Source organism: Curcuma longa, chromosome 7 (genome assembly GCF_044706935.1).
Source record: "Curcuma longa cultivar G26 ecotype Majalengka, Jawa Barat chromosome 7, ITB_CL_G26_1.1, whole genome shotgun sequence".
Taxonomy (NCBI): domain Eukaryota; kingdom Viridiplantae; phylum Streptophyta; class Magnoliopsida; order Zingiberales; family Zingiberaceae; genus Curcuma; species Curcuma longa.
Genome location: NC_133867.1, coordinates 12,541,695 through 12,555,579, shown reverse-complemented (window position 1 = coordinate 12,555,579; position 13,885 = coordinate 12,541,695). Strand labels below are relative to the sequence as shown.

Below are 13,885 nucleotides of genomic sequence, written 5' to 3'. Positions count from 1 at the left end.
CTCTTTGTTTCTTCTCCTATTTAGAATAATTTGATCCCATTAAATAATAGCATAATCAATAAACTCAATAGCAGCAAGTTTTACTTTCTTTTCTTCAGAGTACTTGTGACAATCAAACACTAATTCCACTTTCTTTTTCCACTCTAAATATACGTTTGGATCACTTTTGCCTTGAAATGAAGGAATCTTCATCTTGATATTGCCTAAGTTTCTATCAACATAATCATTTGTCCTTCCTCTTCTAACACCAATTCTAACATGACTCTGTCACTAGAAGCTCTATCATCAATGTCCTCAGAAATGCCAACATCATTATTGTCATCACGGCTATATGGCCTTGCACTTCATGTAGGAACTCTACCAATTTGACTATTTTGTAGTCCAGTAATTATAGCATCTTGTCTTTCTAATCTGTCGAGTATTTGACTGAATTTGATTTGCATGCGTTCCAAGTGTTGTCTCAAGGCACGTTGTTTAAGGGTTTCTCTAGGTCTTGCTTCTTCTCCACTTGTGTCATTAAAGTAAGCTTTTGTCACTCAACTCACTAATGTTAGCTCTTTAAAGAACTTACAATTGAGGCAATTCCTTATAAGCATTCCTTGACTAATTGAAAATCTCCAAGGAAATTAGGATAAAAGATAGAAATTTAAAAAGAATGCAATTGCAAAATTGAAAACTTGAATTAAATGTTGAAAGAAAATTTATCAAAATTGAATTTAGGTAAAACTTATTAGACTACGGAATTGAAAGATAAAGATACTTAAAATAAAAGCTTAAAGAAAATTTATCAGAACTTAATCTAGGTAGTTAAATCTAGGCAAGACTTATGAGAATGCTAAATTGAAGGATACTTGAAATAAGTGCTAAAAGAAAATTTACCAGAATGTAATTTTGGCAAATGTAAGAATTAAATCTAGGCAAAACTTTAAAGAAATTCAAAGTTGAAAGATAAAGATAGTTGAAATGAAATTTGCCAGAACTTAATCTAGACATGTGCAAGAATTAAATCTAGGCAAATTTTAAAAAAATGCAAAATCGAAAGGTAAGGGTAGTAAAAGAAAATGCAAGTATAGAAATTACAAGGTCTCTACACCCACCTTTTGTTGCTTCTTTTCTTTTACCTTTTTTTATCTTATTTTCAAAATTTCAGCCTCCCTTTCTAGCAACAAGCAAATAAGACTTACAAAGATTGAAAGAAATGATAACAATAAATATCAAATGATGAACAAAATAGATAAAGATTCAAGTTAAAAAAAAAATGATAACCAAATCGATTTAGAAAGATCAAAGCTCTGATACCAACTAATATGAACCCATGAGAGAAAAATCTCAAGAACCCACAAAGAATTGAAGAAAGATAGAAGGAAAGTCTAAATTGATAAGAAGGATGATTAGAACCTCAATTCGATACTTAAGAAAGCCGAACCTTAGTATAGAGGAAGAGGGAAGACGCCACAACCTTGGGATGGAGGTTGATAAGTTTTTGAATGCTACAAGGGGATGCTTTGATAAGTTCCAGTTCAATGAAGAACCAACAAGTGAGAGTCTCACCATGCTTTAGATTGAAAATATGCCAAAGATACATATGTGGCCGTCACTCCCTTTATTTATTGCTATAGAGATGTTAAAGTTCAAGGCGTCAAATAATTAAAGATGAAGTCAAATCTAGTTTATCATGCAAGAAGAAATGCAAAAAGCAACAAGGAGGATCCTTCAATTCATCATGATGAAGTGCATTAAATGCATTTATCATGTAAGAAAACAAAGAAATGCATTAAGACAAAGCAACAGAATATTCAAAAGTGCATTAAATGCATTAACATTCAAAAAATGCATTAATGCATTAAATGCATTAAATGCATTCAAAAACATGAACGTTGGAGCCACAACATTCAAGAGGATGCTCTCATGTAACACTATAAAACCACCTTGTATGGTTACTTTCAAGATAATGAAGAAAAGGCTTCATGTTTTCTCCTCTTTCTTACAACAAGTTTTTCATGGGTTCTCCTCCATTTTGTAACAAGCTTTGAAGTTAATACCAAAGCTAAATTTCAACATGGTATCAGAGCAGCAGAGTCTACCTCTTCCGCAACTAAGCTCGCTCCCTCCTCAACTCTTCTCTTCTCTTCTTCTTAGTTCCTCCAACTATATTCAATGGTCCGGATTCATTAAGAGGATCCTAAGTTCCTATAACCTTGAAGATCATATTCTTCAGGATCCTCCTATCGAATCTAATCCTACCTTCAAAGAATGGCAGAAGAAAGATAATCAAGTATTTGTTCATCTTCTTCTTTCTCTAGATGAAGCTCACAAGAGTATGGTTGCTTGTTCTCCAAATGCTAAAGCTTTATGGGATCATCTCTCGGCACTATATGGGCAAACCAACAACATCGGAAGAGTCTTCGAACTAAGAAGACAAATAGCAGACATGAGAAAAGAGAACAAGACTCTTCCACAACTCTTTGGAGAATTTGGTAACTTATGGAGCGAGCTTGAGGTTCTACGACCACCAACCACCGATCCGACAGAAATAATAAAGCGACAAAATGAAGACAAGGTTTTTAGTCTTCTTATGACTCTCGGAGACTCATTCTCAACTATGAGACAGGAAATTCTGCGAATGCAAAATCTCCCTACCTATCATGACGTATTGCAAATCATCCAAAGAACCGAGTCAAGCTTGAATATTGAAGAAACTTCAAACAAAAAAATGGAAGTTCATGGGTTCAAGATTAACGAAGTTCATCCAAAAGAAGAAGTATGTCCCAATTGCAAGAAGAAAGGGCATACAAAGGACAAGTGTTGGTTTCTTCATCCTCATTTAAGACCAAAGGCATTTCGAAAGAAGGAACCCATGCAAACATTAAAAGCACAAACTTCTATGGAGGAGCATCACCAAACCTCTACAACAGGTATATGCTTAAACTCCACTCTAGATACTAAACATTGGATTATTGATTCAGGATGTGATTATCATATGGTAAATGATAGGAATAAAATCATAAAGTTCAGAAACTTGGAAGAATGTAAAACAGTTAAGGTAGCTAATGGTCAAAACATAACAGTAAATCAAATAGGAGAAATTGATTTATTAGGAAAGCCAACGGATGCCCTCTATGTTCCAAATTTTACTTCCAATCTAATGTCTATTAGTAAAATAACTAAGGAATATGATTGTAAGGTTATTTTTGACTCTAACAAAGTATCATTTCAGGATATCAAGACAAATCTTTTGATTGGCAAGGGATATAGAAGGAATAACCTTTATGTTTTGGACCATGGCTATCAGGTCTTTAAAGCAAGCCAGGAGGACTCCCAACTTTGGCATGCTCGACTAGGTCACCCTAGTAGTTATGTCCTAAAATATTACTTTCCTACAGCTAGTTTAGATAATATTTGCAAACCTTGTATTCTCGGGAAAGAAACAAAGGCAAACTATCCTTGTTCTACCACTATATATGAAAAACCCTTTGATCTGGTTCACTCTGATGTATGGACTTCTCCAATTTTGTCTAAACAAGGTTATAAATACTTTGTTACATTCATTGATCATAAAACCAGATACACTTGGGTTTACATGCTCACCAATAAATCTCAAGTATTTGAGGCTTTTAAAAGCTATAACAATTATATCTCAAGGCAATACAATGGCAATATTAAAATCCTTAGATCCGATAATGGTGGAGAATACACAAGCAATAAAATAAGAGAATACTTAAAAGAAAGGGGAATTATTCATCAAACCTCATGTCCCTATACCCCTCAACAAAATGGGGTAGCCGAAAGGAAAAATAGGCATCTACTAGAAACAGCAAGAACTCTCCTAAATCATGCTAATGTTCCCAAAATATTCTGGTGTGAAGCCATTAGCACAGCAACTCATCTCATAAATCTAATGCCAACAGAAAACTTAGGAGGAAAGTCTCCAATAGAACTCCTATACAATAAAAGGCCTAATATCTCTCATTTAAGAATGTTTGGGTGCACATGCTATGCTTTCATCCCATTACAGCTTAGAACTAAATTGGATGATAAAGGAAGGAAATGTATTTTTCTTGGCTATGCTACATCAGAAAAAGGATATAAATGCTTTGATCCTGCTACTAACAAGATGTACACATCAAAGGATGTGATATTTGTGGAAAATGAGTTTTTCTTTTCAGAAACAAAGGAAGAAGAGGTAACAAAGGGAAGAAACCCAATTGATACTTGTCCTCTATTTCTTGAAGAAAGACAAGATCCGTCTCAAAGTAGCAACTTAGAGTCTCTAGAAAGCTCACAAGAAGGAACCAATCCCAATACTGAAGAAACTGAGGAGAGTCTAGAACAAGGGGGAGAAAATGAACTTCCGTCTCAATTAACCAACAATAGTGGATCAAGAGGAACTGAACATCTACCCTCCTCTTCTGCACCACTAAGGAGGTCAACAAGAATAAGGTATCCTCCATCTGAATGGATTAATCGTAGAACATACTATCACTCTAGCATGTTATGTCATCCTATCTCTGATTATTATACCACTAATAATATCTCATCAAGTCACCAAGCATTCTTGAGTGGCATAGATAAAGCACAGGAACCTAGAACATATGAGGAAGCAAAAGAACAACAATCTTGGCAAAAGGCAATGGAAGAAGAAATCAATGCCTTAGAAAAGAATGACACCTGGGAGATCACCAATTTGCCTAAAGGGAAGAAACCTGTAGGGTGCAAATGGGTATACAAGATCAAACACAAAAGTGATGGTACCATTGAACGACACAAAGCTAGACTGGTAGCCAAAGGATACACTCAAACCTATGGAATTGATTATAAGGAGACATTTGCACCCGTAGCCAAGATGAACACCATCCGAGTCTTACTTGCCCTTGCAATAAATATGGATTGGCCACTTTATCAAATGGATGTTGCCAATGCTTTTCTGCAGGGAGAACTAGAAGAAGAAGTCTATATGGAAATTCCACAAGGAATTCAAAAAAGATATGAAGGGAAGGTATGCAAACTGAACAAGGCCATATATGGCCTCAAACAATCTCCAAGGGCATGGTATGCTAAACTCAGCTCAGCTCTTTTAAGCTATAAGTTCAAAAAATGCAGTAGCGATTCCTCATTATTTGTTAAAATAGAAAATGATAAAACTGTCATCATTCTTATTTATGTAGATGACCTCATTATTACAGGAAATGATATAAATCTAATAAATCAAGTTAAATCATTTCTCAATTCTAAATTCGAGATCAAGGATTTAGGAAAACTAAAGTACTTCCTAGGTATAGAACTAGCCTACTCTCCTAATGGGCTAGTTCTATCCCAACGAAAGTATACACTTGACCTCTTACAGGAAACTGGAAAACTTGGAGCAAAACCAGTAGATAGCCCCTACTTCACATCTAAGAAAGAAAATGATAATGACAATCCTTGGGAGGACATTCAGCAATACCAAAGGTTAGTAGGTAAATTGATTTACCTAACCATTACTCGTCCAGATATTTCATTTGCAGTAAAACAACTTAGCCAAAACATGCACGCACCAAAGAAAAGTCATTGGAAAGCAGCAGAAAGAATCCTCCACTATCTGAAAGGGACACCAGGAAAAGGAATCTGGATGAGAAATAACCATAATACAGAAATTGTGGGATACTGCGATGCAGATTGGGCAGGAGATCATCAAGATAGAAGATCAACAACTGGATATTGTATGTTCGTAGGTGGAATTTACCTCATTTAACCTCCTTAATCCATGTTAACCAATCAGGGCTAAATTATTTATAATTAACCCCAAAATTTCTCGTATCTTATACTTCAACTGCATGGGAGCATGCATATGTTCAATTTCGTGGCAACACGATAAGTTTGGGACAAATGATATATTAATGCTACAAAGGTCAAAACAAGTAAAGTAGGCAAGTAGTCTATGAAATAAAGGTTAATACTCGAGATTTTTGGTTGATAGGGTTATAGGTGTATAGTTTATCAGGGTCGATTGAGCCCTTTGCCTTGTTGTAATTCTAGCACATCTGTTGTCGATAAGCTACTAGTCACATGGTTGTCTTCTCTCAGTTCTCAGTGACTAGTCCAAGTTAGAGGGCTCACACAGTAGGGTTGTCGAAGTTATAGGCTTGTACTCAGGCAGATTTCACACGAATTTCAACATGAATAAGTGGCTCGCCTCCATAAATCAAATGGAATGGTGCCATTTTTGTACTTTCCCAAGGAGTAGTCCTATACGCCCATAAGATATTTGGTAGCTCTTCCACCTAATTGTTGCTCCATTAGGAGGAGAGGTGCCTCGGGTGAAGCATTGAATATTCTAGTGTTGAGTTCACTGACGGAAGTCTGTGTAAAAATTGTTGCGTTGCTTAATCCCTTAATGCTTGAAAATCTTCTCGTGACATGGTGATAACTTCAACATGAGCTGCGTCTCCTATGGTGCTTGGGCCTCCGATAATTTTTCTCGATTCCACCATCATAGCATCTCAATTCAGGCGAGAGAATTTCCACAGACAATCGACCTTGGGAGTTAGCAAGATGAAATGGCAGAGGTGACGATGTTGAAGGTCCTGGAGAGATGGAACAACCAAAGATACCTACAACACTCGATGAGAATTAAAATTGGTGTCGAGGGAGCTCAACGTGACTGCTCCAACACTCAGGTTAGCATAATGTCTTAGGAAAAGTGGAAACAGTAGAACAATGGATTAAGAAGAAGAAAGAAAATAAAATATCCCTTATGCCTTGCATGATTTCTCCAGAGTTTATATGTTCGTCGAAAAGAGCATCTCCACATCCGCAATCCTAGGAGACCAAATCCGACAGTTGTTACTTCTCCATTCATTGCATGCCACGTGTATGTAGGAGAGCATTTAGGGGACGAAGTTTGATACCCATATGATTGTTCCTATATTCACTCATGGTGCTATATTCAAGAATATTTGTAGTAACCGCAAGTAAGCCCCTTAGGATGATTAGGTTTTAGAGTCATGGTGTCTGAATCGTCGATGTTGGGTCGATGAGGGAGTGGAGAATGTGTCCTCTAAAGTCCTGGTGGTTGGAGAAGGCTATGTCCTCTAGACTCAGGGTGGCTAAGTCAGTGAGATAGTCGAGGAGGTTCGGTCCTCTAAAGTCGGGGTGGCTGAGTCGGTGAGGGAGTTAAGGTTGTGTCCTTTGGAGTTAAGGTAACTAAGTCGATGAGGGAGTTGAGGAGGTTGTATCCTCTAGAGTCGAGGTGGCTGAGTCGGTGAGAAAGTTAAGGAGGTTGTGTTGTCAGACATCATGGTGGTCGAGTAGGTGAGGGAGTCAAGAAGGCTATGTCCCCTAGAGTCGAGGTGGCCAAGTCGATGGATGTAGCCAAAGTTCTCAAACCGAGCTAATGGGGTCGAAGTTGGCTCTTTAACCTCCACCAAGTCTTAACATTTGATCTCCATCAAGGCTTGACTATTGATTTCACTCTGCCATATATAATTCTCTCTTCTTATCATATCACTTAGTATAAGCTCACATTAGGTTATTTATGGGAGTTTATATTGAAAAAAAATACACAAAATAACTTGTGGTGCAATGTTTAGAAATATCCATAGTAACCATCAGTAAACCCCTGTTGGATGATTAGGTTTTAGAGGAGTCGAAAGTCTAAATCCTTCGACGTCAAGGTGGCCAAGTCAATGAGGTTGTGTTCTTTGGAGTCGGGTGACCGAGTCGGTAAGGTAGTTGATGATAAATACCTTGGAATGAATCGCCTTGATATTCAGATGTAGGGAAGGATATTGATGCCATACTCAAGAAAGATGAGAAGGTGAGTGATAAGTCATGAGGGTTTTGATCGCCACAAGTTGCCTTGATAAGATCACGATTAGTTCTTTGCCTAAGAACCAAAGGAAGCTCTCACAATAGAGAAAACTCTAATTTCATTCAAACTCAACATGCCTTAGCCATACAAGAGTTCTCCTATATATAGACTTAGTGGAGGTTGAAACATTAACTTCCCACTAAGCTTTTAATATCCACTAAGACCCACTAGGCACTAATTATGCACCATTATCATACATGCATGCATAACATTTATTTCCCATAATACTAGCTTAGGAACTCCCAAAAAGCATTAAAAACCCACCAAAAGACATCAAAAATTATTTCAGAAAATTCCCCCAAAAATACTAACGAAAATTGGGCACTTGTAGCCCTTGAATGCATCTTGGATCATGTAGATTTGGGCCTTCAAGTTTTGTCTTTATGTTGGCCCAATTTCACTTTCAAGTTGAAGGAATGTGATCCATTTAGTTGTTGCCTCCATTGTGCATTGATCCTCCTTTTCCTTGAGCTCCATTATTAAGCCTTCCAAAGCTTGCTTCATTCTCTTAGTCTTGGATCTTGTCATGGGTCCTCCAATTCCCTTCAATGCCTCTTCCTCCTTGGTTTTATCTTGTAAGCTTGTATCCCCTCCTTGGTCCACATCAGTTGAGAAGGTTGTGCCCTCTAAGTCAGGGTGGCTGAGTCTGTGAGGGAGTCGAGGAGGATGTGTCCTCTAGAGTCAGGATGGCCAAGTTGATGAGTAAGTCAGGGTGACTGAGTCGATGAGGCACTATATCTTCTAAAGTTGGGATGGCAGAGTTAGTGAGGTAGTTGAGGAGGTTGTGTCTTCTAGAGTTGGGTGGCCTGAGTCGGTGAGGGAGTCGAGGAGGTTGTGTCCTTTGAAATTGGGGTGGCCGAGTCAATGAGATAGTCAAGGAGGTTATGCCCTCTGAAGTCCGGGTGGTCGTGTCGATGAGAGAGTCGAGGAGGTTGAGTTCTCTGAAGTCGAGGTAGCCATGTTAAGGGATGGAGGAGCCAAAGTTCTCGAACCGAGCCAATGAGGTCAAAGTTGGCTCTTTAACCTCCACCAAATTTTGACTTTTGATCTCCACCTGGACTTGACTATTGGCTTAACTCTGCCACGTATGATTCTTTCTTCTTACAATATCACGCAGTATAAACTCACATTAAGTTATTATGGGAGTTTATATTGAAAACAAAATAGAGGGAAAAAATGAGTTTAGATACGTTATACTAGTTATTAATTAATTAAAAAAACACTTGGATACTATATATAAATGGATATTGTGAAACAACAAACGCAACCCTATATTCTACTTTCCCCGGAGTCTAGTATCCATCTTCCTTTTTTATCTAAAGCTTTATCAAATACAAAACTTCCATCATGAGTTTTTTTGCTTCTCGTAATCATGAATGTTGCACTTCTCATTATGATGTTTTGCTATAGGTTCTACATTTGACAATTCTAAACTAATGTCAATTTATGATTGTCAACTGCTAATACATTTTAATTAAAAGCATTTTATTTTTTTATTTCTTTGTGCAGAATGGAAATTAATTAATTGCTTTATTTGAGATAAAGATGAATTTATACATTATTTGATTTTGAGAAATATTTGGCTTTCTTTGGAATGGAATGAAAATTAGGATAGCTGGGGTTCATGTTTATCCCAAAGTGAACTAAAATTGGACATAAATGAGACTCTATAATTAATGTCTAGGTCAACCAACATTACTATTCTTTACCACTTATTTAAGGTATTCTCCATCATTTTAAGCCAACAACAAAGGTCTCGTATTTTGTCACCAATATCCATTTCACCCCTTCATTATTTCTATTTTCAAGGATTGTCTCTCCTCTCCTTCCACTCTTCCTTCAAGAGTCCCCAATCCTATAGTTGATTAAATATCCAACTCTCCTTTGTTGCAAAATTCAACATCATTTGAACCTACAATGAAATGAAATTCTCTTTCAACCTTTTGCCTAGCTCTTACTATACCTATTTGATGGAACATACTTCTATTAAATTCTTTGTTTCTCCCATGCAATTTAGATTCATATCGATGGAAATCCTATAGAAAGAAACACTACTAATAAAGAAGAGTAGCTAGTAGGACACTAAACAAGCAAAGGATGCATGATGCACACTACATATGATACTTGTGGCAGCTTCCAAAGATATAATAGTGTTGATAGGAAAGAGAGAGATGCAGATTCATAGTTACATGATGAATCTAAATAAAAAATTTATCTAGAAAATCACATATAATAATTATAAGAATAATTGCAATCACAAATAACTTCGATTATTCATATGGATAACGATCAGTGATAGAACAATAACTCAAATATATGCCCCAAAATAAATTAATTATTTGATCATGAAACAAATCACAAATCATAAATTGGAGAGTAACAACTTTGATCATAGATTAATATCTTAAATCATGATGAATCATCAATTTGTTTAAATATCAACTATAGATTAATCTCCAACCACCTATAGATTAGTCTCCAACCACATCATAGCTCAACTTCTTAGGTTTGTAGATTGCAAATTGATTAGTGATTCTTAAATAAATAACTTTAATCCAGATAGGATTTCAATTCAAATAATAAATCAAGATATGTAATTTATTTAACAAAAGGGCAATCTGACGTGCGAAATTCCCGTTAACATAGGATCTCAGAGAAAGATCAGACCACACTTCAAAATTGTAAGATGTTCTTTCCACGACTTTAATCCGTGACCATGGTCACATAGTTGCAACTTTATTGTTGCGTCAAAGCTCCCCTTCATATAATTATTTATCAAATCATAAAAATAAATCAAGGATCTAAATATCATGTAATGCTCCCAAAACCATACTTGGCTACTCCTAAGAATCAAGTAATCCTATAAGGGATTTGGGTGGACCAACAAGAGACCAAGTTTACCAAAATAAGGGATTTGGGTGGACCAACAAGAGAGTAAGTTTACCAAAATAGAAGACTAAGTTGATTAAAATAGGAGAGTAAGTGAACCAAAATCAGATGTGATAAATAAGTGTCAACAAATCTCAAATTTTGGTCTACACACTTTTAGTTCTTGAAAAGAGTATCAAACAACTTCAAGAGTTTTCAACACATTGTATTCTAACAACTTGTCAACAAAATTTGAGTCTAGGCCACTAGTGTGACCAATAATACCTAGGATCTCTTACAAGATTTTACACACCCTAAAATAAACTTCACATGTATATAAGAAATACTATACCCATCCCAACAATAATTGGATCAAACAAATAAAAAAAGATGAGTCTACCCATTAGCTAACAACATAGAAACTATGCTAACAACATAGTAAAAGAAACTATCAATTAGTCTACCCATTAGCATGAAAGTGTTGGACACCACTTAAAATTAAATAACCTAAAGAGAAGTAATCCTTACTATAACTACCATGTCGACAACACGAATAACTTGTAACCATAACATTCAAAGTAATGAATTTCACCTAATAAGTTGCCACACCAATTTAGCTTGAACATTTCATCAATCAACATCTTGCAACAAGCCATAATATACCATTTATACCAACTATGTTATGCAATACTTATCCAAATGCCTAAAAATATTCACACACAAAAGGGTCAACACTATTTGCAACATACCATACCGACTAAGTTGATATCGTCAAAGTAGGGTCAGCACCATGAAAGGAAAAAAAGTTGATGGCATGGTCAAGATAAGGAAACACCACATTAAAGTTGATGGCATGGTCAAGATAAGGAAACACCACATTTACCACATCTAGGATATTATAATTAAAGCTAACACTATAATGCTCATGCATTACAAAACAAATGCACCAATTAAAGCAACTTGCCACCCCAACAATCCAACTATACATTGGATTTTCAATGCAAGATGCATGCTCATGTGCAAAGCCAATGATGACTTTTCGTTGCCTCTAATCATGAATCACACACCTCGACAAAGTGATACCCACCACAAATGAACTAAATAAATGTCCAACCAGCATACATCCAATGATACCAAAAAAAATTCAAAACCAAGAGACGATAAAACTTTTAGCGTTGCTACCCTTTAACTAAGATCATGGGTATATACAATTTTGACCATATGACAAATCATGAACAAAATATTTCATTATGATGGATGACAAATTGATAACTCAAATATGAGATCCCAAATCAATTTTTTGAAAAGATTATGTATCACTAAACACAAATCTTAGGTTATAATTTGAGACAAATCGTATTAGATTATATATCTCTACAATTCAACCCTCCAAAACTTTATACTGAACAAATACTATTCCCCTATCACCTTGGTCATTAACCCATTAATCCTAACCTTAACTCTTAAGGTGTTTCCTTTAATATTAACTCCTTAATTCGTAACTCCTTAACCTCAAACCAACTCAAACCTCAAACCCTAATATTGAACTCACAAACAGTGACCCCTAAACCCCAACCTTGAGTAATTGTCTTAAAACTTTTGCTTTATGACCTCTCATCGAGTGAGATGATTCCAAAAGATAAAGGTTTTTTCTAAGGACTACGATTTGATAACTACAATATGTCAATTCAATAGAATTTGATGAGGAAGTCATGTTAACTACTCAAATATATGTCTATTTATATAGGGTTGTAAACAACCATACCAATAAAAGAAGACATGACCAAACTTATGTAAATAGATTCTTAACACCTATATAACTTGAGACACATTTTGTCTTCTGAATTTAAATGATATATGATAAGATTGATACTCACCACTACTACTATTGTTCCTAGTGGCAAGTCCTCCATAATCATAGAAGCTTGTGTTGGAGCTTTTATATTCCATTAATAGTACCTTGCATCAATTTTTATTCTTAAAATTCACCTTGAATACCTGCAAGCAAATGTTATGAAAGGAGTTTTAAGATGATATAAATTGCATGTGATACCAACCTACATGTTTATGACAAAGATTTCCAATTAAAAATGAAAACAAGAGTAGAACCTTAGAGAAGGCTAACCTTTGCTCATAGGTGGTATGGTTTGTTAATATGGTTGTTGGCATGTTTTCAATTACTAAATCAAGAATTCATGGAGTTAAAAACCTAGACTCCCCATTTGTAGGGTTCGGCCACATGAAGTATAAAACCTAAGGTTAAGTTTCGATGAACCAATGAATGTGTAAATGAATAAGTGATATTATAGCATGTGTAGGGAATCAATGGGTTAAGTGCTTGATGAGTAGATTGAGCCTCGGGGAGCCATCTATTCATAGAGCACATAACTTATAGTTTTCCAAATATATGAGGTTCGACCAACCCACGTAGGAAATCAATTGGTTGAGCTAACCTAAGGGTTCTAACCATAAAATTGGTTAAGTGCTTGATGAGTAGATTGAGCCCCGGGAAGCCATCTATTCATAAAGCACATAACTTAACGTTTCAAACCTAAGGAGTTTGATCAACCCATGTAGGGAATCAATTGGTTAGGCTAACTTTTCTTTTTTTTTTTTGGCTGAAAATATTTTTTTTCCTCTTTTTGGCTGAAAATAATTTTTTCCCTTTTTTTTTTGAATAGAAACAAGCAAATAAGACTTACAAAGATTAAAAGAAATGCAAATAATAAGTATCAAATGATGAACAAAATAGATAAAGTTTCAAGCACAAAAGAAAAGGATAATCAAATCGATTTAGAAAAGCTGAGGCTTTGATACCAACTGATGTGAACCCAAAGAGAAATATCTCAATAACCCACAACTAATTGAAGAGAGAAAGAAGGAGAGTCTAAATCGATAAGAAAGATGAATAAAACCTCGACCCGATACTTAGAAAAGTCGAACCTTGGTATAGATGAAGAGGGAAGACGCCACAATCTTGGAATGGAGGTTGATAAGTCTTGAACGCCACAAGGGGATGCCTTGATAAGTTCTAGTTCAATGAAGAACCAACAAGTGAGAGCCTCACCATGCTTTAGATTGAAAATATGCCAAAAGATACATGTGTGACCGTCATCCACTTTATTTATAGCTCTATAACCTAAAACCCTAAAAGGCCAAAAGGAAGCC

General features: G+C 35.9%; 1 pseudogene; it reads right to left on the bottom strand.

Annotated features, from left to right (window-relative positions):
• Window positions 1-13,885, bottom strand: part of LOC141832656 (uncharacterized) — a 178,309-nt pseudogene that overhangs the window by 143,129 nt on the left and 21,295 nt on the right.